Consider the following 23,202-nt stretch of genomic DNA (forward strand, 5'->3'; position numbering starts at 1 on the left):
CTGCCTCTTATTTTAGTGAACAATTTGATCTCCTCTTCAGGCATATTGATTGGGGTTCTCCCAACTCACCTTTTCCCCATCCTCTCTACTGTCTTCTGCTAATCCTCAGGGTGCTTTAGAGCCCTAGTTTGTAAAGCACCAACAGCATCGGCCTCTTCTGTGAACTTTTTAGAAGTGTACAACTGGCCAGGTGCAGTGGCTCATCCCTGTAATCCCAGCACTTTGGGAGGCCAAGGCAGTGGATCACTTGAGGCCAGGAGTTTGAGACCAGCCTGGCCAACATGGTGAAACCCCGTCTCTACTAAAAAAATACAAAAATTAGTCGAGTGTGGCGGCACGTGCCTGTAGTCCCAGCTACTCGGAGGCTGAGGCAGGATAATTGCTTGAATCCGGGAGGCAGAGTTTGTAGTAAGTTGAGATGACCACTGCACTCCAGCCTGAGTGACAGAGCGAGACTCTGTCTCAAAATAAATAAATAAATATATAAAAAGGCCGGGTGCAGTGGCTCACGCCTGTAATCACAGCACTTTGGGAGGCCGAGGTGGGTGGACCACTTGAAGTCAGGAGTTCAAAACCAGCCTGGCCAACATAGTGAAACCCCATCTCTACTAACAATACAAAAAAAAGAATTAGCTGGGCATGGTGGCACACACCTGTAGTCCCAGCTACTTGGGAGGCTGAGGCAGGAGAGTTACTTGAACCTGGGAGGCGGAGGTTGTGGTGAGCCGAGATCATGCCATTGCACTCCAGCCTGGGCAACAGAGCGAGACTCTGTCTCAAAAAAAAAACAAAAAAAAGAAAGAAAGAAAGAAAGAAAAAAGAAATGTACAACGAACTAAGGGTAGGTCCCAAAACTACTGAGTCAGAATCTGCATTCTCACAAGACCCCTAAGTGTTCTGTCTGCACAGTAAAGTGGAAGGAGCTCTGCTTTATCTTTGATGATGACCACTGCTCCTGGTTCATGATTTTCTTCTCAACCTTGTCTCCTGTTGTTCTCAAGACGTCAACATCCATTGTATTAGTTATCTATGACTACATATCAAGTCACTCCACCTTAGCAGCTTAAAACAACAAACATATATTGTCTCACAGTTTCTGTGAGTCAGGAATCTGGGCAACACTTATCTGGGTCCTCTGGCTCGGGGTCTCTCACAAGACTGCAATTGAGTGTTGACTGAGGCAGCCGTCATCTAAGGCTCTGCTGGGGAGGATCTGCTTCCAAGCTCACTCATGTGGCTGTTGGCAGACTCGAGTCCTCATGGGTTGTTGGACTGAGGGCTGATTTCCACCCTGGCTGTTGACCAGAGACCTCCCTCAGTTCCTTGCCTGGTTGGTCTCTCCACTGGGCAGCTCACGACATGGCAGCTGGCATCATTCAAGCAAGCAAAAGCAAAAGCAAAAGAAAGCAAACAAGGTGAAAGCCAGAGTATTTTTGTAACCTAATCTCAGAAGCGAGAGCCCACCATTTTTGCCACATTTTATTTGTTAGAAGTGAGTTGGCTGGGCACGGTGGCTCACGCCTGTAATCCCAACACTTTGGGAGGCCGAGGCGGGCAAATCACGAGGTCAGGAGTTTGAGAGCAGCCTAGCCAACATGGTGAAACCCCATCTCAACTAAAGATACAAAAAATTAGCCAGGCCTGGTGGTGGGCGCCTGTAATCCCAGCTACTTGGGAGGCTGAGACAGGAGGATCATTTGAACTCAGGAGGCAGAGGTTGCAGTGAGCTGCATGCCACTGCACTCCAGCCTGGGCGACAGTGTGAGACTCCATCTCAAAAAAAAAAAAAAAAAAAAGAAGTGTCACTAGACCTACACTCAATGGGGTAAGGAATTATACAAGGGTGGGACTAACAGGAAGTGGGGGTCACTAGGGCCTCTCTTAGAGGTTGCCTACCAAATCCATGTTCATTTTCATGCAGGAACTTGGCTGACTAGTTTCTATTTCAGTTACACACTTGCATGGCCATACCTGGGACCTCAACACCACTTGGAATTTTATATTCCCCAAACTGTCACCCTCTGTGCTTGTTATATTGACCACAACTTATCACTCTCTCTACTTGTCCCACCTCTTCACTTCTATTGGACCATCCTTCAGAGCAAACATGACTATGTACCCTTTCAGCCTTTCTTGTTATAGCTTGTTAATGCCATTCCTGTCTTACTCAAAGCTCCACACAGAGAGCTTCCTGTGGCTGGCTAGTTATGTATGGGTATACTAAAGAACTAGAGGCGTGCACACTCCACATTCACCTATTTGATTTGTGGGATTGTCACTTTCCCTTCCTTCATGTTAGGGAAAATCCAGCATTCTCGGGCTTTTTTCCTACTCCCAGGTTGATGGGCGTGCCTGAAGAAAATCATGCCATCATGCAGGTGCAGTTCACTATCCATGTATGCCACCTTCACCATGGCACCATCTCTCTTCAGGAATGCATCCCTACAGAATTTATCCAGCGGCATTTCCAGAGCTTTCTCACTTGCCTCAAGTCCCCAAACCCACCTTTACTATTCTGGGTCCAGTCTTAGGTTTCCTCTTGTGGAAGGCCATTCCCAGCTTTGCTAGCTCCACTTTAAGAATGTCCTCATCTCTTCACTCATTATGGTTTGTCCCTCTGGTCTCAGAGGAAGAGGTGCTGATCATCCTGTCTGGATCTGAATGCTCCACGTGTCCTTATGTCCTATCTTATCCCACTTCCTCTTTGACTTTGTTCCATCAGTTCCTCTCCTTCTCTCCCTGCTGCCTCTTTCCTTCAACTTGCAAATAAGCCCACAGTAAAAACAATCTCCACTAGTAACTATTTTTTTTTTTTTTAGAGATGGAGTCTTGCTCGGTCACCCAGGCTGGAGTGCAGTGGCGCGATCTTGGCTCACTGCAAGCTCCTCCTCCTGGGTTCACGCCATCCTCCTGCCTCAGCCTCCCGAGTAGCTGGGACTACAGGCGCCCGCCACCACACCCGGCTAATTTTTTTGTATTTTTAGTAGAGACGGGGTTTCACCGTGTTAATCAGGATGGTCTCAATTTCCTGAGCTCGTGATCCACCCACCTCGGCCTCCCAAAGTGCTGGTATTACCGGCGTGAGCCACCGCGCCAGGCCCAGTAACCTATTTAAGTAACAACTTCATCACTTTCTTTCCACCACTAAGTTTATTTGTAATTTTGTTATAATCTCCAAACATATAGAGAAGTAGAATACCATAATAGATTCCAATATATATGTACCTAGTTTTAAAAATTGGTCATATTTACTTCATCTTTCTTTTTCTGAAGCATTTTTAAATTAAATTCTAGACATCACGGTATAATGTCATGATTTATTTAGTACCCCTAAATACTTTAGAATGCATCTCTAAGAAAATCATTATCACAACTAATTATTATTATTAATAATAATAATATCATATTTTATAACAGACCATATTAAAATTTTCCCAATGGTCTCAAAAAATGTCTTTTGCAGCTTATTTTTTTGAAGCAAGATTCAAAATCATTATCACAACTAACAAAATTAATAATAATAAGATCATATTTTATAACAGACCATATTAAAATTTTCCCAATGGTCTCAAAAAATGTCTTTTGCAGCTTATTTTTTTGAAGCAAGATTCAATGAAAGACCACACCATTGCACAGGTTGCTGTCTTGCTTAATTCTCCTTTAATTTCAGCAGTGCCCTCCCCTCTTTTTTATGTCATTGAATTGTTGAACAGATTGTCCCACTGGCCCTGTTCAGTGTCCCTTCTGGATTTGTCTGATTGTTTGTGTTTTTTGGTGTCATTTAACATGTTTGTCTAATCCCTGTATTTCCTGTAAGCTGAAGGTGAGATAGAAAGGCTGATTTCAATTGAAGTTAAACATTTGGTCAGGAATATTAATAGCTGGTGCCTTCAACTTTATATTGCATACATTTTAGGCACATTATTCATGAGTAGCTAGGACCACAGGTGTATGCCACCACTCCAGGCTAATTTTTTTTTATTTTTTGTAGAAATGGGGTCTGCCATGCCTCCCAGGCTGGTCTCAAACTCCCAGGCTCAAAGCGATCCTCCCACCTTGGCCTCCCAAAGTGTTGGGATTACATATGTGAGCCACCATGCCCAGCCACAGTATCTTTTTTTTTTTTTTTTTTTTTTTTTTTGAGACAGAGACTCGCTGTCGCCCAGGCTGGAGTGCAGTGGCGCCATCTCGGCTCACTGCAAGCTCCGCCTCCCGGGTTCACGCCATTCGCCTGCCTCAGCCTGCCGCGTAGCTGGGACTACAGGCGCCCGCCACCTCGCCCGGCTAATTTTTTGTATTTTTAGTAGAGACGGGGTTTCACCGTGTTAGCCAGGGTGGTCTTGATCTCCTAACCCCGTGATCCTTCCGCCTTGGCCTCCCAAAGTGCTGGGATTACAGGCGTGAGCCACCGCGCCTGGCCCACAGTTCCTTTTTATAAAAATAATTATGGTAATAATTACCTTGTTTTTCTCTTTCTTTTGTTTTCTATGTACTTGTCTCAGTTGATCATTTCCTCTCCCAGAGTTGTAAAATTTCTCTGTATATTCTATGGTTAATACATCAGCTAATCTGTCGGTTTCACAGTTCGGGTTTTTTTTCCCCCATCTTTTAAAAACAGCCTTTTTGAGGCCTCCATTGTTCTATTCCTATCTGTGACTGGCTGCTCTTTAGGCCTGCTGCACTGTAGGCTACCTGGGACTTTTGGTCATTCCCTTCTCCTCTCTCCTGCACAAGATTCTTTTGCTTGGATTCCATGTATGCCCCTTTCTTGGTTTCTTTCATTGTTTTGATGGAACACTTTCTCCAATAGCAACCTTAGAAGGGGTGCCCAGGGCCGGACGTGGTGGCTCACACCTGTAATCCCAGCACTTTGGGAGGCCGAGGCGGCCAGATCATTTGAGGTCAAGAGTTTGAGACTAGCCTGGCCAACATGATGAAACCCTGTCTCTACTAAAAATACAAAAAATTAGCCAGGCGTGGTGGCGGGATCCTGTAATTCCAAATACTTAGAGGCTGAGACAGGAGAATTGCTTGAACCCAGGAGGGGGAGGTTGCAGTGAGCAGAGACCGTGCCACTGCACTCCAGCCTATGTGACAGGGTAAGACTCTGTGTCAAAAAAAAAAAAAAACATGGGGGTGCCTGGAAGTAAATTTTTTGAGACCTTGGGAGACTGCATATCTGAAATGTCTTTAGTTTACCCTTACACGTGATTTGTGATTTGTATAGAATTCAACATTGGAAATCCATTTTGATGACAATTTTGAAGTCACTGTTTTATTGTTGTCTAGGATCTAGTATTGCCATGAGAAGTTTAATGCCATTGTGTTTCTCCTTCCTGCATGGTCTTTTTTGTTTCTCTGTATTACCTTAGGATTTCTGGCAATTAATTCTTGTAAATTTTCTTTAATTATTTGACCATTGCTCTCAATTTTTCTCTGTTCTCAGTTTGAAATTTTGATCAGTTGGATGCTAAATTTCCTGTGTTGAATTTCTAATCTTATTGTCCTTTCCTTCCTCTTTTCTACTGTCTTAGTAGACATATTTTCCAGTCCTATTAAATTTTCTGTCTATTACATTCTTAATACTTACAAATTTTTCTAATAATCTGAATGTTCCTTTTTAAGAGTATCTTATTATTGTTTAAGGAGTACTTACTAAAGTAAAGATGCAATACATTATCTTATCTTTCTAAGAATATTAGTTGTAATTTATAAGCTTTCTTCTTCTATTCCATCTACTCTTTCTATTCCTTATAAGTTTTTTTTTTTTTTTTTTTTTTAATGTAGTCTCGCTCTGTTGCCAGTCTGGAGTGCAGTGGCATGGTCTTGGCTCACTGCAACCTCTGCCTCCCAGGTTCAAACGATTCTCCTGCCTCAGCCTCCTGAGTAGCTAGGACTACAGGTGTGTGCCACCACACCCAGCTAATTTTTGTGTTTTTTTTTTTTCAGTAGAGATGGGGTTTCACTATGTTGGCCAGGCTGGTCTCGAACTCCTGACCTCGTGATCTGCCTGCCTCAGCCTCCCAAAGTCCTGGGATTACAGGCATGAGCCACCGCGCGTGGCCATAAGTTCATTTTTTAAAGGTTTGGGGTTTTTTTCTATATCTTGTATTGGAATCTTTCTTCTATATGTCTTCTAATATCTGGTGACCCTTGATGGTCTCTTGATTTAAGAATGAGGCAATAAAAAGTCCATTGGAACCTCTGTGCGTGGCAGGTTGATTAGGCAGGGCTCTCTTCCTCTTTCCCAAAATGTTTTTCTCTTGGGAAGCCAGCAGCTCCAATAACAAATATTCTAATCTCCTCCCTGAAGATGGTGTACTGTAAGTCTGTCAGCTAGTGTCTAGAGCCAATGGTATAAAAAGGCTGGAGACCTCGTTGTTCAATATGTAGACTGTCACTAAATGCCCAATGGTTGCAGGGTCCAGAGTTGTTCTGGTTCAATCTCTCCAGATAGAAGCATTTTTTTTTTCTGCAAGAATTGGTCTATCAGTCAGTTTCATTAAAGAAAACAGAAATCAATGTAGGTTTTTTTTTTTAGCAGAAAAAGATTTAATTCAAGTAATTAGGAATTTCCAAATTTATTGGAAGGGCTTGAGAAGAAGGCTACACCAGTTCACAGTATACAACAGTGAACAAAACAGACCAAAACAACTCTTAGTTCATGGAGTTTACATTCTAGTGTAGAAAGAGAAGCAATAAACACAATAAAAAAGCAAAATTGGTTATATGTTAAATTTTACATACTTTATGATAAGTGCTATAGAGGGAAATAAAGCAGTGAAGCCGGATAGGGAGTTTGGGGACCATCTAAAATAGAGTGGTGAAGGAAGGCCTCACTGAGAAGGTAACATTTGAGTAAAATCCTAAAGAAAGCAAGGAAGCAAGCCGTAGAGATATTTGGTGGAAGGGCGTCTTAGGTAAAGGGAACAACAGATGCAAGGGCCCTGAAATGGGAGCATAAATTATGTATTTAAGAAACAGCAAGGAAGCTACTGTGGCTAAAGCTGAATGAGAAAAGTGAGGGTCATAAGAGATGAGATCTGAGCAGTAAGATGGGGAGAGAGTATGTGTGTGTGTGTGTGTGTGTGCATGTGTGCAAAATGTAAGGCGTTGTGGACCATTATAATGATTTTTTTCTCTTGGTGAGGTGGTATTTTTCCATTTGAGGAAAGGAAAATTTGGACAAAGGAATAACACAATCTGACTTACTGCTTTAAAAGGCGCACTCTTGGGGACAAGAGCAGGAGTAAACTGAGTGGCTTTCAGAATAACCTGGACAAGAGATGATAGTGGCTTGGACTATGATAGCGATGGAGGTGGTAAAAAGTGATTAGAGATAATTAAAAGATAACCCATGAGTAATTATGACCCAACTAAGCTTGGGTAACATTCATTGGGTAGTTATTGATTAACTTTTGTTTTCCTACTCTAGAGGAACTTTCTCCAGTAATGCTTAGGAGCTGAGGCTGTGTTGGAGAATGCAAAGGTGACCACCCCATTGGTGGGGATTAGTATGGCTGTAACAGTAAATGGGCAAAGATGATCATGGCTTGGGCCAAGGTGGTACTAGTAAAGGTGGTGAGAAGTCTCCAGACTCTGGATTTATTTTGAAAATAAAACCAAGATTTGTTGATAAATTGGGCATGGAATGCAAGCAAAAGTGAGAAATCAGGGTGACTGTAGTTTTTTGTCCCCTTTTTTTTGTTATTGTTGGAGTTTACGTTAGTGATAATGACAAGACTTCAAGAAGACCAATTTTGTGGGAAATATCAGGAGCTCATTTTGAACCTGGTGAGTTCGAGATGCCTTTGATACATCTAAATGTAGATGCCAAGTTGGCAACTGGATATATGAGCTTAGAGCTCAGGAGAGTTTAAAGAAAATTTTATTAGTTAACATTGTTGAGGTAACTAACAAGCACCAAATCTCAGTGGATTACAGCAACAAACGTTCATTTCTTGCTCTTGCTACATATGGGCTACAGATTGATTACAGCTCTGCTCTAGGTTGTGGGCCAGCAGATAGATCGGATTCAAGTGTCTTCTAATCTTGGGCCTAGGCTAAAAGAACAGCCGCTGTCTGTGCTATACTCATGGCAAAGGGCAGAAGCAAGAGAGGCCAAACTAATCCATTCAATCCAATTTAAAGATTCTCCTTGCATATGGCATACACCACGTATTTCCATTCTATTCCATTCCACCAGCCAAAAAAAGTCACATAGCTCAGCCCTGCAATGTGGCAAAAAATGTATACTCTGCTCAGCAGAGGCATTTAAAGACAAATCCAAAGGGTGCAGATGTATAATATTCATAGAAGGGAGAAAGCAGGTAGTTGTAAACCATAATTTAATCTACCACAAAGTGAGTATAGATAGTGAAGAGAAGAAGTCCAAAGCCTGAGATATTTCAACATTCAGAGGTCAGGGAGATAAGGAGAAACCAACAAAGGAGACTGAGAAGGAAGAGATAGTAAGGTAGGGAGAAACATTGGAAGTCAAGAAAAGAAAGTGTCTCAAGAAGAAAGGATGGATCAGCTGTGTCCCATGCTGCTAATAGGTCAAGCAAGATGTGGGCTGACATTGACCATTACATTTAGCAATGTGGAAATATTGGGTGATAGTGACAACAGAGTTAATGGCATGGTGAGGGATGCTATGGTTTGAATGTTTGTCCCCTCCCACACAAGTTGAAATTTAATTGCTATTGTGACAGTATTAAAAGGTGGGATATTTAAGAGGTGATTAGGTCATGAGCACTCTACCCTCATGAATGGATTAATGCCGTTATCTCAGAAATAGAATTGTTATCGTTGGAGTAGAATCCTTATAAAAGGATGAGTTCAGCCCTGTTTTGTCTCTCTCACCCTCGCTTTGCCCTTCCGCCATGGGATGCTGTCCACCATGGGATGATGCAGCAAGAAGGCCCTGGCAAGATGCACTTTTCAATCTTGGACTTCCCAACCTCCAGAAGTGTGAGCCAATAAATCTCTGAGGTATTCTGTTATAGTAGCACAAAATGGACTAAGATGGGGAAAAAAAGCTGATCAATGTGGATTCAAGAGAGAATGGGAGTGGAGAAGTTAGAAATAGTAGGTATAGGCAGGCTACTCTTTAAAGGAATTTTGCTAAAAGGAGAAGGTAGAAAATAGAGTAACTGAAGGGAAAAGTAAGGTGAATAGTAAGGTTTATTTTCTTTTCTTAAGACAATAGAAATAAAATCTTGGTTTTGTGCTGATGGGAAAGATCCAGTAGAGAGAAAAAACTTGATGATGCCAGAGATAAAGGAGAAAATTGCTGTAATGGGGTCCCTAAATCGACTAGAGAGAGTGAGATCTAGCACATAATAGAGAACTGGCCTTCATTAGGAGCATAGACAGTCCATTCACAGTAACATGTGAGAAGGCAGAGCACGTAAACACGAATGCAGGTAGGTGAGGAGATGTGGCACTGAGAACACATGAAAATTCCTTTCTGATTGCCGTTATTTTTCAATAGAAATAAGATACAACTCATCAGTTGAGAGTGAGGATGGGGAGAAGTTTTCAGAGGCTTGAAAGTTAGGAGAAATTCTGAATAGTCTAGAAGAATGAGAGTCTGGACTAAGAAACAATAATGATTGGTAGGTAGCATTAAGCACTCAAGTGAGGTTAGTGATGGTTATGTGTTTTTCCCTCCAACCACATTTAGCTGCAGAGGTGCAGTGCAGATTTAAATGGAGAACTGGATCCTAGTAACAAGCAGGCAGAAAGTTAGATTTAACCAGGATTTGCAAAGTTAAAAAAAAATAAATAAAAAGTAAGAGGGACAAGACAAGAGAGTTTAGGATGCATGCAGGGTTATAATGATTGATCACAGAATTTAGGTTGAATAATAAGGAAAATTGGCACATGACACAGGTTAGGGACAATAAATGGTTAAGGAATTAATATATTATAGGTACAGATATATTTGAAAAATGGTTGGAGTCAAAGAATAAGCTTTAAAAACAGAAGATCTTGCCTATAATTCCAGCCACTTGGGAGGCTGAGGTGGGAGGATCACTTGAGGCCAGAAGTTCAAGACCAGACTGGGAAAAATATCAAGACCCCATCTCTAAAAAATAAAAAATAAGGCCAGTCATGGTAGCCCACGCCTGCAATCCCAGCACTTTGGGAGGCTGATGCGGGCAGATCACTTGAGGTCAGGAGTTCAAGACCAGCCTGACTGACATCGTGAAACCCCATCTCTACTAAAAATGCAAAAAATTAGCCCAGCATGGTGGTGGGCGTATATAATCCCAGCTACTTAGGAGGCTGAGGCAGGAGAATCGCCTGAACCTGGGAGGTGGAAGTTGCAGTGAGCCAAGATTGTACCACTGCACTCCAGCCTGAGCTACAGAGTGAGACTCCGTCTTAAAAAAAATAAAAATAAAAAAACAAAAAAACTTAGGGGAGTGTGGTGGCATGCACCTGTAGTCCCAGCTACTTAGGAAGCTGAGGCAGGATGATCGCTATAGCCCAGGAGTTTGAGGCTGCAATGAACCATGATCACGCCATAGCACTCCAGCCTGAGCAACAGAGAGACCCTGTCCCTCAAAAAAAAAAAAAAAAAAAAGTCAGAAAATGTGATGCTTAATAATGACATTATGGAGAAGTTGCAGTTATTTATTGGTAATGACAAGAGCTAAAGCAGCACTATCCAGTAGAACTTCTGTGGAAGAAATAATATTTAAATATTTAAATTTAATAAATTTAAAATTTAAAAGCAACATGAGAAACGTGGTTATCATATTGGACAGTGCAGGTCTAGAGGTATAACCATGTTAGTGAGTTGCCAAGATAGAAGACAGTATCAAGAAGAGGAGGCCAAAGAACTTAGAAGCTAGGTTACTGGAAGGTCCATATAAATCGATATTAAAATCACCAAGAATTATGACAAAAGTAATATTGGAGTAACAGTGAACCACCAGCTAAAATCTTCAAGGAAAGATGAGTGTCTCCAGATGGGAGAATGAGTGTGTAACAAGAAGCAGAAGTGAGTGGTATAGTCAAATTTCATGTTAATCAAAGCAGAAGTTTCAGGAAGGAAAGAGGGAAAAAGATTTAGAACCATCAATGCAAGGAGCACACCTACACCTTTTCTAGGTCCAGTGTGGCAAAATGCTTTGAAAGTATCTTCTTTCATTGCAAAGGTAAGTTTGTGGATTGCCTTATCACTTACTTATGATGTCGCTTGTCAAATAAAGGGTTTAATGCTTAAATTTGACAATCCTTCCTTACCTTAAGGTCATAAACACATTCTCTTGTTTTCTTTTAAAAGTGTTATAGGTTTGCTTTTTACATTTAATGTTTTGTTTTGGTTTTTGTTTGTTTGTTTTATTTTTTGCGACAGTATCTTGCTCTGTCACCCAGGCTGGAATGCAGTGTCATGGCTCACTGCAAGCTCTGCCTCCCGGGTTCAAACGATTCTCCTGCCTCAGCCTCCTAAGTAGCTGGAATTACAGGCATGCACCACCCCTCCCAGCTAATTTGTGTGTGTGTGTGTGTGTGTGTGTATTTTTAGTAGAGATGGGTTTCGCCATGTTGGCCAGGCTGGTCTCGAATTCCTGACCTCAGACGATCCGCCCAGCTTGGCCTCCCAAAGTGCTGAGATTACAGGCGCGAGCCACCGTGCCCCGCCTATTCAGTTCTTACTGTGTCTTTGTCCTTCCTCCTCCAGTCCACAGCTCTGTATAATGCTATAGCCTCAGCAAGAGAAGTGGAATCAGCTTTGTTTTCTAGCTGCCTATCAGAAGTGGATTTGGAAGAGGTGGGGTATCTCAAAGTGTCATTCATCTTGACCAGAAATCTTCTGATAGTTTTATAATTTCATTTTTAACCATTCAAATCTTTCACTGACCTGGAGTTAATTTTGATGTAACTTTGATATAAGAAACTAACTCTTTTCCTCCAAATATTTAACTAGTTGTCCCCACATCATTTATCAAATTACTTATTGAATTGCTAATTTTTGTGACTGCCACTTTTTAAATGGCCCTCGGATCTGTCTTCTTATTCTTTATAGTCCCATCGTTACTACCTCAGTTGAGGTCACTGTTATTCTGCCAGCTTTCACCTAGGTTGCTGCCATGGCCTCCTAACTCTTGGTCTTCAATCCCTTATATACAGTACAGCCAGAATGACCTTGTGTAACACAAAACTGGTCATGCTACTCCCTGCATACAGCGTTCCAAGGACCTTCCCATATCCTCAAGATGTTTGGTGAGGTTTACCATTACATCAGCTTATTCATATCTTTATCTCTTCCCATTCATCTTCCTCATCCTCAACTCTACTCTGGCAGCCCTAAGGTTTAGCCTGTTGATCATGTCATGCCCTCCTTCCTTTCCAGATACATGTTGTTCTTTGCTTCTGTCCTCACCCACTGTATCTTGGATGACTAACTGATCCATCCTGTAGGTTTCACTAAGGTGTTACAGCCTCCAAAAAAAAAAAAAGCCTTTTGTGATCTTCCTTGAGCCTCAGAATAGGAGCTTCTCTAGATGATGCTGTACTCTCCTTTACTTCCCCCACCATAGCACTAATTATGCAGAATAGCCATTTCTTATTTGCTTTCTTACTTACTTCTCTCCTAGGTTATAAGCCATGTGAGAGAAAGTTTTGTTTCATTCCTGAGTCCTTAGCACCTCACACATAGTAGATTTCTGTAAATTTTTATTATTTTTAATTTTTATTGATACATCATAGGTGTACATATTTTGGGAGAACCTGTGATAATGTAATACATTCATATAATTTGTAAAGTTCAAACCAGTATAACTGGGATAGCCATCACCTTATATATTTGTCTTTTCTTTATGTTTGAAACATTCAAATTATTACCTTCTAGCTATTTTGAAATATACAATAGATTGTTGTAAACTATAGTCACCCTTCTTATCTATCAAACTCTAGGTCTTAATTATTCTGTTAAACTGTATATTTGTACCCATTAATCAACCTCTCTTCATCCTCGCCTTCCCCTCTACCCTTCCTGGCCTCTGAAAACTACCAGTCTACTCTCTATCTTCACAAAATCTACTTTTTAAGTTTCCACATATGAGTGAGAACATGTGATATTTGTCTTTCTGTGCCTGGCTTATTTCACTTAACATAATGACCTCCAGTTCCATCTGTGTTGCTGCAAATGACAGGGTTTAATTTTTATTGCCGAATAATATTCCGTCTTGTATATATGCCAGATTTTCTTTATCCATTCATCCGTTTATGGGCACTTAGGTCGATTTTATATTTTGGCTATTGTGAATAGTGTTGCAATAAACAGGGGAGTGCAGACATATCTTTGATATATTGATTTCCTTTCTTTTGGATATATATCTAGTGGTGAAATTGGTGAATCATATGGCAGTTCTATTTTTAGTTTTTTAAGGAACTTCCTTACAGTTTTCCATAATAGCTGTACTAAGTGACATTCCCACCAACTATGTATGAGGGTTCCCCTTTCTCTACATCCCTGCCAGCGTCCATTATTCCCGTCTTTTTGATAAAAGCCATTTTAACTGGGGTGAGATGAAATCTCATTGTGGTTTTGATTTGCGTTTCTCTGGTGATTAGTGATGTTGAACATTTTTTTTTTCATATACCTGTTGGCCATTTGTATATCTTCTTTTAAGAAATGTCATGCAGCAAGCCAACATGGCACGTGTATACCTATGTAACAAACCTGCACGTTGTGCACATGTACCCTAGAACTTAAAGTATAATAATAATAAGAAGAAGAAGAAGAAATGTCTATTCAGATCTTTTGCCCATTTACAAATTGGATTATTTGGGATTTTGCTACTGAATTGTTTGAGCTCCTTATATATTCTGGTTATTAATCCCTTGTCAGATGGATATGTGAATTCAATAACAATTTATCAACTATACAGTATACACCAGACACCATGCTAAATAATGGGAATACACAGGAACACAAGAAAGACAAGATCACCTCCCTCGCACAACTTATACTCTAGTGAAAGACACACACAACCAAACAAATAAATAAAACAATTACAGCTTGTATTGGGAAGAATATAAACAGTTGGCTGTGAAAGGGAATAATAGAGGGTCCTACTTAGATAAGATGACCAAGAAATTCTGCCTTGAGAAATTGACATTTTTGTTTTTGTTTTTTGAGATGAAGTTTCACTCTTATTGCCCAGGCTGGAGTGCAACGGTGTGATTTCGGCTCACTGCAACCTCCACCTCCTGGGTTCAAGCGATTCTCCTGCCTCAGCCTCCCGAGTAGCTGGGATTACAGGCATACCCCACCACACCCGGCTAATTTTGTATTTTTAGTAGAGACGGGGTTTCACCATGTTGGTCAGGCTGGTCTCAAACTCCTGACCTCAGGTGACCCACCCTCCTTGGCCTCCCAAAGTCCTGGGATTACAGGCATGAGCCACAGCACCCGGTGAGAAATTGACATTGAAGTTAAAAACTAAAGAATGAGAAGGGGCCAACCATGTGAAAAGCTGAAAGATGAGCATTACAAACAGAAACAAGAGCAAGTGCAAAAATCCTGAAAGAGGAAAGAGGTTGGTGTGTTCTAGGAGCATCAATTGCAGAGGACACTTTTTTGAGACAGAGTCTCGCTCTGTTGCCCAGGCTGGAGTGAAGTGGTGCAATCTCGGCTCACTGCAACCTCTCCCTCCAAGGTTCAAGTGATTCTCCTGCCTCCTGAGTAGCTGGGACCAGGTGTGCACCACCACACCTGACTAATTTTTTTGTACTTTTAGTAGAGATGGCGTTTCACCATGTTGGCCAGGCTAGTTTCAAGCTCCTGGCCTCAAGTGATCCACCCATCTCGGCCTCCCAAAGTGCTGGAATTACAAGCATGAGCCACCATGCCCAGCCTGCACAGGACACTTTGACTGCAGAGTTGTGACTGATGAGATAAGATACATGGTGCGAAGTTGGAGACTTCAGGCAGGTGTTCCAATCATGCAGGGGTCTTTCTAGCCATAGCCAGGCACTTGGATTTGTTCTGAAAGGCTGGAAAACCATGGAAGTGTTTTAAAGAGGAGAATGGCATGCTCCAGTTACATTTCAGGAGTTTACTCTGGTTGTGTTGATAATGGAATGTGAGGAAGTTTCCATAGCAGTGGAGAGACCTGTCAAGAGCCATCACAGTAAATTAGGAGAGGAAGAGCAGTAATTTAAACTGGCACGGTCCCAAGTGAAGATGGGGAAAAGTGAATGAATTCAAGATGCATTTGGGAGGTAGAACCCCATTTGGACTGGCAAGTGAACTGACAGTGAAGGATAAGGGAAAGGGAAAGGATTTTAACTCCCAGACTTCTGACTTCGGTAACTGAGTGAATAACGCTGCCATTTATAAGATACAAATAATGGGGGAAATAGATTGGAAGGGCACAGAGAAATCAAATATTCTATTTTGACTATGCTAAATTTGAAATGTGTGTGACACAACAAAATAGAGATGTCAGATAAGCAGTTTGAATATAGTAATCTGGGGCTTAGATGAAAGGTCTAGTCTTGACATATACATGTAGATGTCATCAGCATGAAGCATTAGAAAGTGGATGAGATCCCTAAAGAACGGAGTAAATGTGGAGAAGATAGAACGATATTTAGAAACCAAGATCAAGGCACTGGGAGTGCTCACCGTTACTATGGCATTGCTTCTCGGAGGCTGCCTCACTAACTGAGCTAGGGAAATACATGTATGCATATACATATGTACATATATAGGTATTTTCACATATGCATTTATGTACATATATGCATACATGCATTTACATCTATGTTAATTAATTAATTTATTTATTTTTGGGATGGAGTCTTGCTTCTTTGCCCAGGCTGGAGTGCAATGGCTTGATCTCAGCTCACTGCAACCTCTGCCTCCTGGTTCAAGCGATTCGCCTGCCTCAGCCTCCTGAGTAGCTGGGATTACAGGAGCATGCCACCATGTCCTGCTAATTTTTGTATTTTTAGTAGAGATAGGGTTTCACCATGTTGGCCAGGCTGGTCTTGAACTCCTGACCTCAAGTGTTCCACCTGCCTGGGCCTCCCAAAGTGCTGAGATTACAGGTGTGAGCCACCACGCCCAGCCCTATGTTTATTCTTTATATCTGTCTTTATATATTGAAAACCATAAGTTCACACTGATAGGTTCAATTCTAATCCGTTGCCACAGGGCTTAGTCTAGCTTTCCCTTTCCATGTTTACACCTCTTTTCTCTGACAGTGAGCAACTTGACTGTCATTATCCTTAATATTCTACTAATTTGCTTAATCTCCCTGCATGTTGCCAATTTCCTGACACCTTTAGGCTGCTACCTTGCTAGAACACTCTTCCTACGCAGGCCTGGCCCCCATGAGGCTGCTTTCTGGTGAGAAAGGGAGGAAAGCTCACTTTCCTTATTTAGGTCCTGCACATTAAGTATATTATTTGGCATTTTATTTGTTTTGTTGCTATTTTGAATAAGCATTTCTTTTTCACTCTATTTTCTCTTTATTGCTTGTATTTGAAAATACTACAATGCATAGTTTCATTTTTTCATATTTGCCTGTTTGAAGTGAAAAAAGTTTGTATTTCATTACTCATTGGTTATTAGTAATATTGAACATTTTCAAGTGTTTATTAGCCATTTTAATTTATGTTTCCATGAACTTTCTGAATCCTTTGCCTTTTATTCTATGGAAATCTTTTATTACTTTTTTTAAAAAATCAACTTTCTTGAGTTCTTTATTTTTATTATTATTATTATCTTTTGAGAAAGGGTCTTGCTCTATCGCCTGGGCTGGAGTGCAGTTGTGTGATCTCGGCTCACTGCAGCCTCCACCTCCTGAGCTCAAGTGATCCTCCCATCTTAGCCTCACAAGTAGCTAAGCCTACAGGCATGGACCACCACATCTGGTTAATTTTTAAATTTTTGTTTACAGATGGGTTTTCATCATGTTGTCCAGGCTAGTCTCAAACTCCTGAGCTCAAGCAATCTGCCTGCCTCAGCCTCCCCAAGTGCTAGGATTAAAGGTATGAGCCACCAAGCCCAGCCTTGAGTTCTTTATAAATTCAGGATAACTGTTGCAAATATTTTCCAAGTTGACTGTTTTAATTTTTACTTTTTTTAATTTACAGAATTTTGATTTTTCATATGGTCAAATGTGTTGATCTTTTTCTTCATGATTTCTTTTTTTTTTTTTTTCTTTTGAGACAGAGTTTCTCTTTTTGCCCAGGCTGGAATGCAATGGCGTGATCTCGGCTCACTGCAACCTCCACCTCCCAGGTTCAAGCGATTCTCTTGCCTCAGCCTCTCAAGTATCTGGGATTACAGGCGCCTGCCACTACGCCCAGCTAATTTTTGTCTTTTTAGTAGAGACGGGGTTTCACCATGTTGGCCAGGATGGTTTCGATCTCTTGACCTTGTGATCTGCCTGCCTCAGCCTCCCAAAGTTCTGGGATTACAGGCATGAGCCTCCGTGCCTGGCCACTGTGATTTCTTATACTATGTTTAAGCTTCGAACTCCCTTTCCTATCCAGAGGTCAGATATTCACCTATGCATTACTTTAGCTAAACATTTTTAGAAAATTTAAATTTTAACATTTTATCCATCTAGAATTTATTTTATTACATTTTTAGCCAATTTGTGGATAATTTGAATACATTAGGAATATTAATCTTTTACCTGTCACAATTGATGCAGCTTTTCATTTGCCATTTTAACCTATTTCATTTTGATTTATCCCCTCTTCTTGCTTTTAAGCTTAGAATGACTTCCCCTATCCAGAGACTTAATAAACATACACTTACGCTTTCTTTTTTCTCTTTTTTTTCCCCTCCTCTTTTTCTCCTCCTCCTTCTTTTTCTTTAGCATGTGCCTCAAGGCCAGCTATAAGTAAAACAGAACCCCAAAACTAGCCCCAAATCACTTTGCTCTCTTGGGGGTCTTACAGACCAAGCAATACGTGGGATTGAGGTGGATTTTTCTAACACACACTCCCCTCCCTTTCCCTCCTACATAAAAAGCAGTCCAGTGTTGAACTTCCCAATAAGTGTATGTATATCTGACAATTCATAAACTGCTGAAGTGAAAGGTGGCCTTTAGATATTCCGTATATAAATTTAGCCATTTATACAGAGGGAATAAAAAAAAAGTGGCCTAATTCTGATCAGATGCTGCTTGTTTCTCCTTACACCACAGGGTTCTGTTCTATGTCATTTCCTTTGAAGTCAGTGGGAGCTCTGTGCAGGACGGCAACATGAACACCGGCCTCTATACATGAAGGTGAGAACTGCCATTACGATAAACTATTCAGCGGTGTGGTGGAGGGAGCATTGGTTTAACACACTTGGTGGCTACCCTGCAGATCCCACTGTCTGTGAGAGCTTTGTTCAACTGGAGCAAACAAGAACTTTTTGAATCTTGACATACAAGGGCTCATTCAGCAGAGCATCCCCTGTTATGAGAGGAGGCACAGTGCTGGGCAGACATTGCAGTTTTTAGCCAGCACACTGAGGACATTTCTCTCATTCTCTCCATCTGTAAAGAGTCTGTTTTCAAGACCCCCAAAATGGTCTTCTATAGATTAGAAAGGAGTATAAATATTTTTACATGTTTGTACCCAATTACACAAAAAGGAAGGCAAAGTGCAATTGTATAAAAGTAGGTAGGGCTTTTCAAGATGGAAAGAAAGAATTCTTTGAAAATTTTAGTTGAAGGGGTTATGTGATGAAAAGCAGAGCTCATAAAGAAACAATGAAAAAAACTTTGACATGGAGAAGGTGTTGAAAATGAAGAATCATGTATATTTGCTTTCTATCTCAGGATCATTATTTTGTTCACTGGTCAACAGAGTCTTTCTCCCTCCACCCCTTGTCACAATGGCTTACATGCCATTTATTAGAAACCTGAATCAAACGATGCTTTCAGGTTATTAGTCTACAAACATCTGAATGAGTAGAAGTTAAAGAGCAAATTTCCCAAGGTGATTTTTTCCCTACCCATCCCATCGCCAGACTTCGTAGTGGCGGTGCACCCTTCCTGATTCCTTCATCACATCATTCTGCTCCTGCCTCTAGGCCTTGACTTGAGCTGTAGCGTATACTCAGCTTCAAGGCCCCTCACTTACAAGCACCTCTCTGAGGGCAGTACACTAGTGTTTTGTATTTGTAATTTGTCCTATTGGATAGCATTGGTGGAGCAGGCATTTCCAACTTACAGTTTTGAATGCTTTTTCAGGAAATGTGTATCCATCTCTGTATATAGAATACTTTTTCTTTCCACAGGCCATCAAGTGGTTAACATATAGACAGTATTTAAATCCTTGGGACTGGATGGGATTACCAAGGGAGGAAATGTAGATGAAGGAGAAGAGAAAGGACTGAATTCTGGAGCACTACAAATTTAAGAGACTGGGGAGAAGAGGAGAAACCCAGAAAATCTACCTTGGAGATCACTTCGTATACTACACTGGGAGTAGTATCATTCTTTGAAATAATAATTATAATGTAATATAATAGTTATAAACTATTCCAGTGTGTGAACATGCCCTTTATTCAAGCAGTTCTCTACCAGTAGCTTCTTAACTGGTCTTCCTGCTCTCAGTTTATCCTTACTCCAATCCTTTGTAAATACTGCTTATGTTAACCTTGGATTAATCTTAGTTATTTATGCCTGGATGAAAAATAGAAAAATTGGACACATATTGCATTTATATAATGAAATACAATGCAGTTCATTAAAAATCATGTTGAAAAACCCACAACATAATGTTGAATAAATAAAACATAATCCCAGTCTACACACTCACACACACACACACACACACACGTGCACACACACAAATATATGACCAGAAATAAAATGCTGTACATTTAGCCATCAAAGTTTAACATATTTATGGATGATGGATTTCCAGGTAATTTTTATTTTCATTTTTTATTTTACTATTATGTATGTATGTATGTATTTATTTATTGAGACCAAGTCTCACTCTGTCACCCAGGCTGGAGCGCAGTGGTGTGATCTCGGCTCACTGCAACCTCTGTGTCCCAGTTTCAAGGGATTCTCCTGCCTCAGTCTCTGAGTAGCTGGGATTATAGGTGCACGCCAATTTTTATTCTATTTTTGGTGGTTTTCTGTGCTTTGCAAATTTTCTTCATAAAAAAATAAAGATTTTTAGAAAGCATACTTTAATCATGTTGCTTCACAGGAAACCAGCTTTGATTCTCTATTGTCTAAAAAGATAATGTCCAAATATCTTAATTTAGTAGTGAAGGCCCTTCAGAGCAGAGGCCCAACCTACTTACTCAAAGTTTTCTCCTAGTTGGCACAAACGCTTTGTTGCAGTTAAAAGGATCTGCTCAAGGTCTGCTAGATGTGCTTGGTACTTTGCTGCATCTGTACTTTTTTTTAATGCTGGGATCCTTTTCACGTCCCTTCTTTTCCTATAATTTCCAAAATCCTTTAAGACATGATTTAAGTTCTATCTCTTACCTGAAGACCATGAGTGAGGGACGAGGTCTCCAAAAATGAATGACTGTTATTCATTCAGCATTTACCACAGGATCCTTAGCATTATTACGGTTCCTTTTCTATGAGCCCATAACTTATCTCCCTAACTGGCACTTTTAAGCACTTAGAGGACTTGTTCTGTAACTTGGAGTTCTTGGTATTCTCCTGACCTCCTATGCATATTGAGTATGCAATAAACATTTTTAGTAGTTTAGATCCAGGGTTATTTCAAATAAATATAATCTTTGAAATTTGAAATACTTCTGGATCTCTCTTTCTCTATGCGTTCTGTGTGCATTGAACTTGCTGAAGGAATAACAGATTTTCAGCAGTTAATTTCCTATAAGGGAAAAATGTAAATAAACTTAATTATAAACTATTGCTTAAATATTTTTCCTGCACCAAAGGTCATTGGTTATTTTTGCTTCAGGGAACGTTCTCTTTTTACTGTCTCCTGAAATACAACTGAAATACAATGTAGCTTTCCTTTTCTTCTTTATTCCCTGGTCCCAAATATAATCTCCACATGTGCTCTATCTTTGTAGGTGAAATACTTCCTGCCTCAGTGAAATCCAGCTCCCAGTGAATTTCTTTGGTTTAGAGAGCAACTTGAGGATTTTGCATTTGGCACCATTCAATTTCCTTGGCATCTCTCCATAGTCACCATTTAGAAGGCTCCTGGTCGGTAGGATTTCTCTCCATCATACACTCTGTAGAGATTAAAAAAGGATTGTATTACAGGGGCTTGGAAATGTGATGGAAAATGAAATTTGCTTTAGCAAAAATGGAAGCTTTTGAAACTCAAGTTGTTCTAACAGGACCCTTAGACAAGAATAGTTTTTAGGGGAGCAAAATGGCAGAAGGTTTAAGTAAAGTTTAAGTAAAGCAAAACGGTTTAAGTTCCTTATTTAGATTGCCACTAAGAAATACCGTGATTGTAAAATCGCTCACTCAAATAAAGTCATTTGCAAAACAGTATGATTACATTTATGTATTTTAAAATATTGGTGCATACATACATGTAAAGCAAGCTTGGATTAAAATCTTAAGACAGATAGTGGCCGGGCGCAGTGGCTCACGCCTGTAATCCCAGCACTTTGGGAGGCCAAGGCAGGTGGATCACGTGAGGTCAGGAGTTCGAGACCAGCCTGGCCAACATGGTGAAACACCGTCTCTACTAAAAATACAAAAAAAAAAAAAAAATTAGCCGGGCATGGTGGCAGGCACCTGTAATCAGCTACTTGGGAGGCTGAGGCAGGAGAATCACTTGAACCTGGGAGGCAGAGGTTGCAGTGAACCAAGATTGCACCATTGCACTCCAGCCTGGGGGACAAGAGCGAGACTTCATCTTAAAAAAAAAACAAGAAAAAAGCAAAAAGAAAAATCGTAAGCACTAAAGAGCTTATGGTCCATAGTAAATATTATTTTACTGTTTAAGAATTTAAACCATGTTAAAATTAAATTAGTATAAGGAATTCCTAACAAGCTCTGATTTTTAAAAATATCTATGCATTTGTAAAAACACAAATTTCTTTTTTTTTTTGACACGTGTATAAGATCTTTATTATCAAAAGTTTCTCTAAGAATTTCACTTTGGTAATTTTTTTTCATATCGCATTGAAATTTTAACCACATTTTTCTCCTTCTATTTTGTAAATTACTTAATAATGATTGAAAAACACAAAATTCTTTAAATTTTTTTTTTTTGGTGGGGCCAGGCACAGTGGCACATGCCTGTAATTCCAGCTACTAGGGAGGCTGAGTCAGGAGGATTGCTTGAGCCCAGCAGTTCGAGATCAGCCCAGGCATCATTGTGAAATTCCATCTTTTGGGTGCTTTAAGCACATACTTTCATGTTTCCATTGGGTTTTCTTTATATGAATATAAATGGACAGATAAATGCCTGGAAAGCAACACACCAAATCATTTATAGTGGTTACATCTGCAGAGAAGAATGGGCTGGGGCATGCGGAGTATTAGTGATGAAGAAGTACTTTTAAATTTTACCCAATTTTTTCCTAATCATCTATAATAAAAATGTAGTCATTTATTACACGCACAATGATTATAAGGAATAAAAATAGCTGGGCACAGTGGCACACGCCTGTAGTCCCAACACTTTGGGAGGTTAAGCAGGGCAGATCACTTGAGCCTAGGACCAGCCTGGGCAACATGGCAAAACTGTCTCTACAAAAAAATATAAAAATTAGCTGGGCATGGTGGTACACGCCTGTAGTGCCAGCTACTCAGGAGGCTGAGGTGGGAGGATCGCTTGAGCTCAGACGATCAAGGCTGCAGTGACTGCGCCACTGCACATCAGCCTGAGTGACAGAGCAAGAACCTGTCTCCGGAAAAAAGAAGAAAGACTAAACACACTGGGAAAATGAAAATGAAATGTCTCACCTTTCCTTTTGATATCAAAGTTCAATATTAAAGAGCTTATATTTGATGAATATTAACATGGTAACCTAGAGGGCAGTACCAATTATTCTCCAAGTTGAATGGATTGACTTACTATCCAATAACATGGCTAGACTGCTGCCTATTATTTTTTTTTTTTAGATATTGCTGCAAGTCATCACCACTGCTAATGTTCACTGAGCCCTTATAGTCTGCCAGCCACTAGTTCAGAGTTCTACATGTATTAATTTGTTGAACTCTCACAAAAATCCTGTGAAGTGGGTATTATTATTATTGT

At 40.4% G+C, this 23,202-nt stretch overlaps 1 long non-coding RNA gene across 1 annotated transcript; it reads left to right on the top strand.

Moving 5' to 3' along the window:
* Positions 1 to 6,779: 6,779 nt before the first annotated feature.
* LOC134737596 (uncharacterized) lies at positions 6,780 to 19,417 on the top strand. The gene is made up of 4 exons (XR_010122627.1): positions 6,780 to 8,994; positions 16,932 to 17,022; positions 18,192 to 18,275; positions 19,277 to 19,417. It is a non-coding gene; the product is annotated as an uncharacterized LOC134737596 (long non-coding RNA).
* The last annotated feature ends 3,785 nt before the right edge of the window (positions 19,418 to 23,202 follow it).

The sequence above is a fragment of the Pongo pygmaeus genome, chromosome 10 (assembly GCF_028885625.2).
Source record: "Pongo pygmaeus isolate AG05252 chromosome 10, NHGRI_mPonPyg2-v2.0_pri, whole genome shotgun sequence".
In the NCBI taxonomy this organism is placed as follows: Eukaryota; Metazoa; Chordata; class Mammalia; order Primates; family Hominidae; genus Pongo; species Pongo pygmaeus.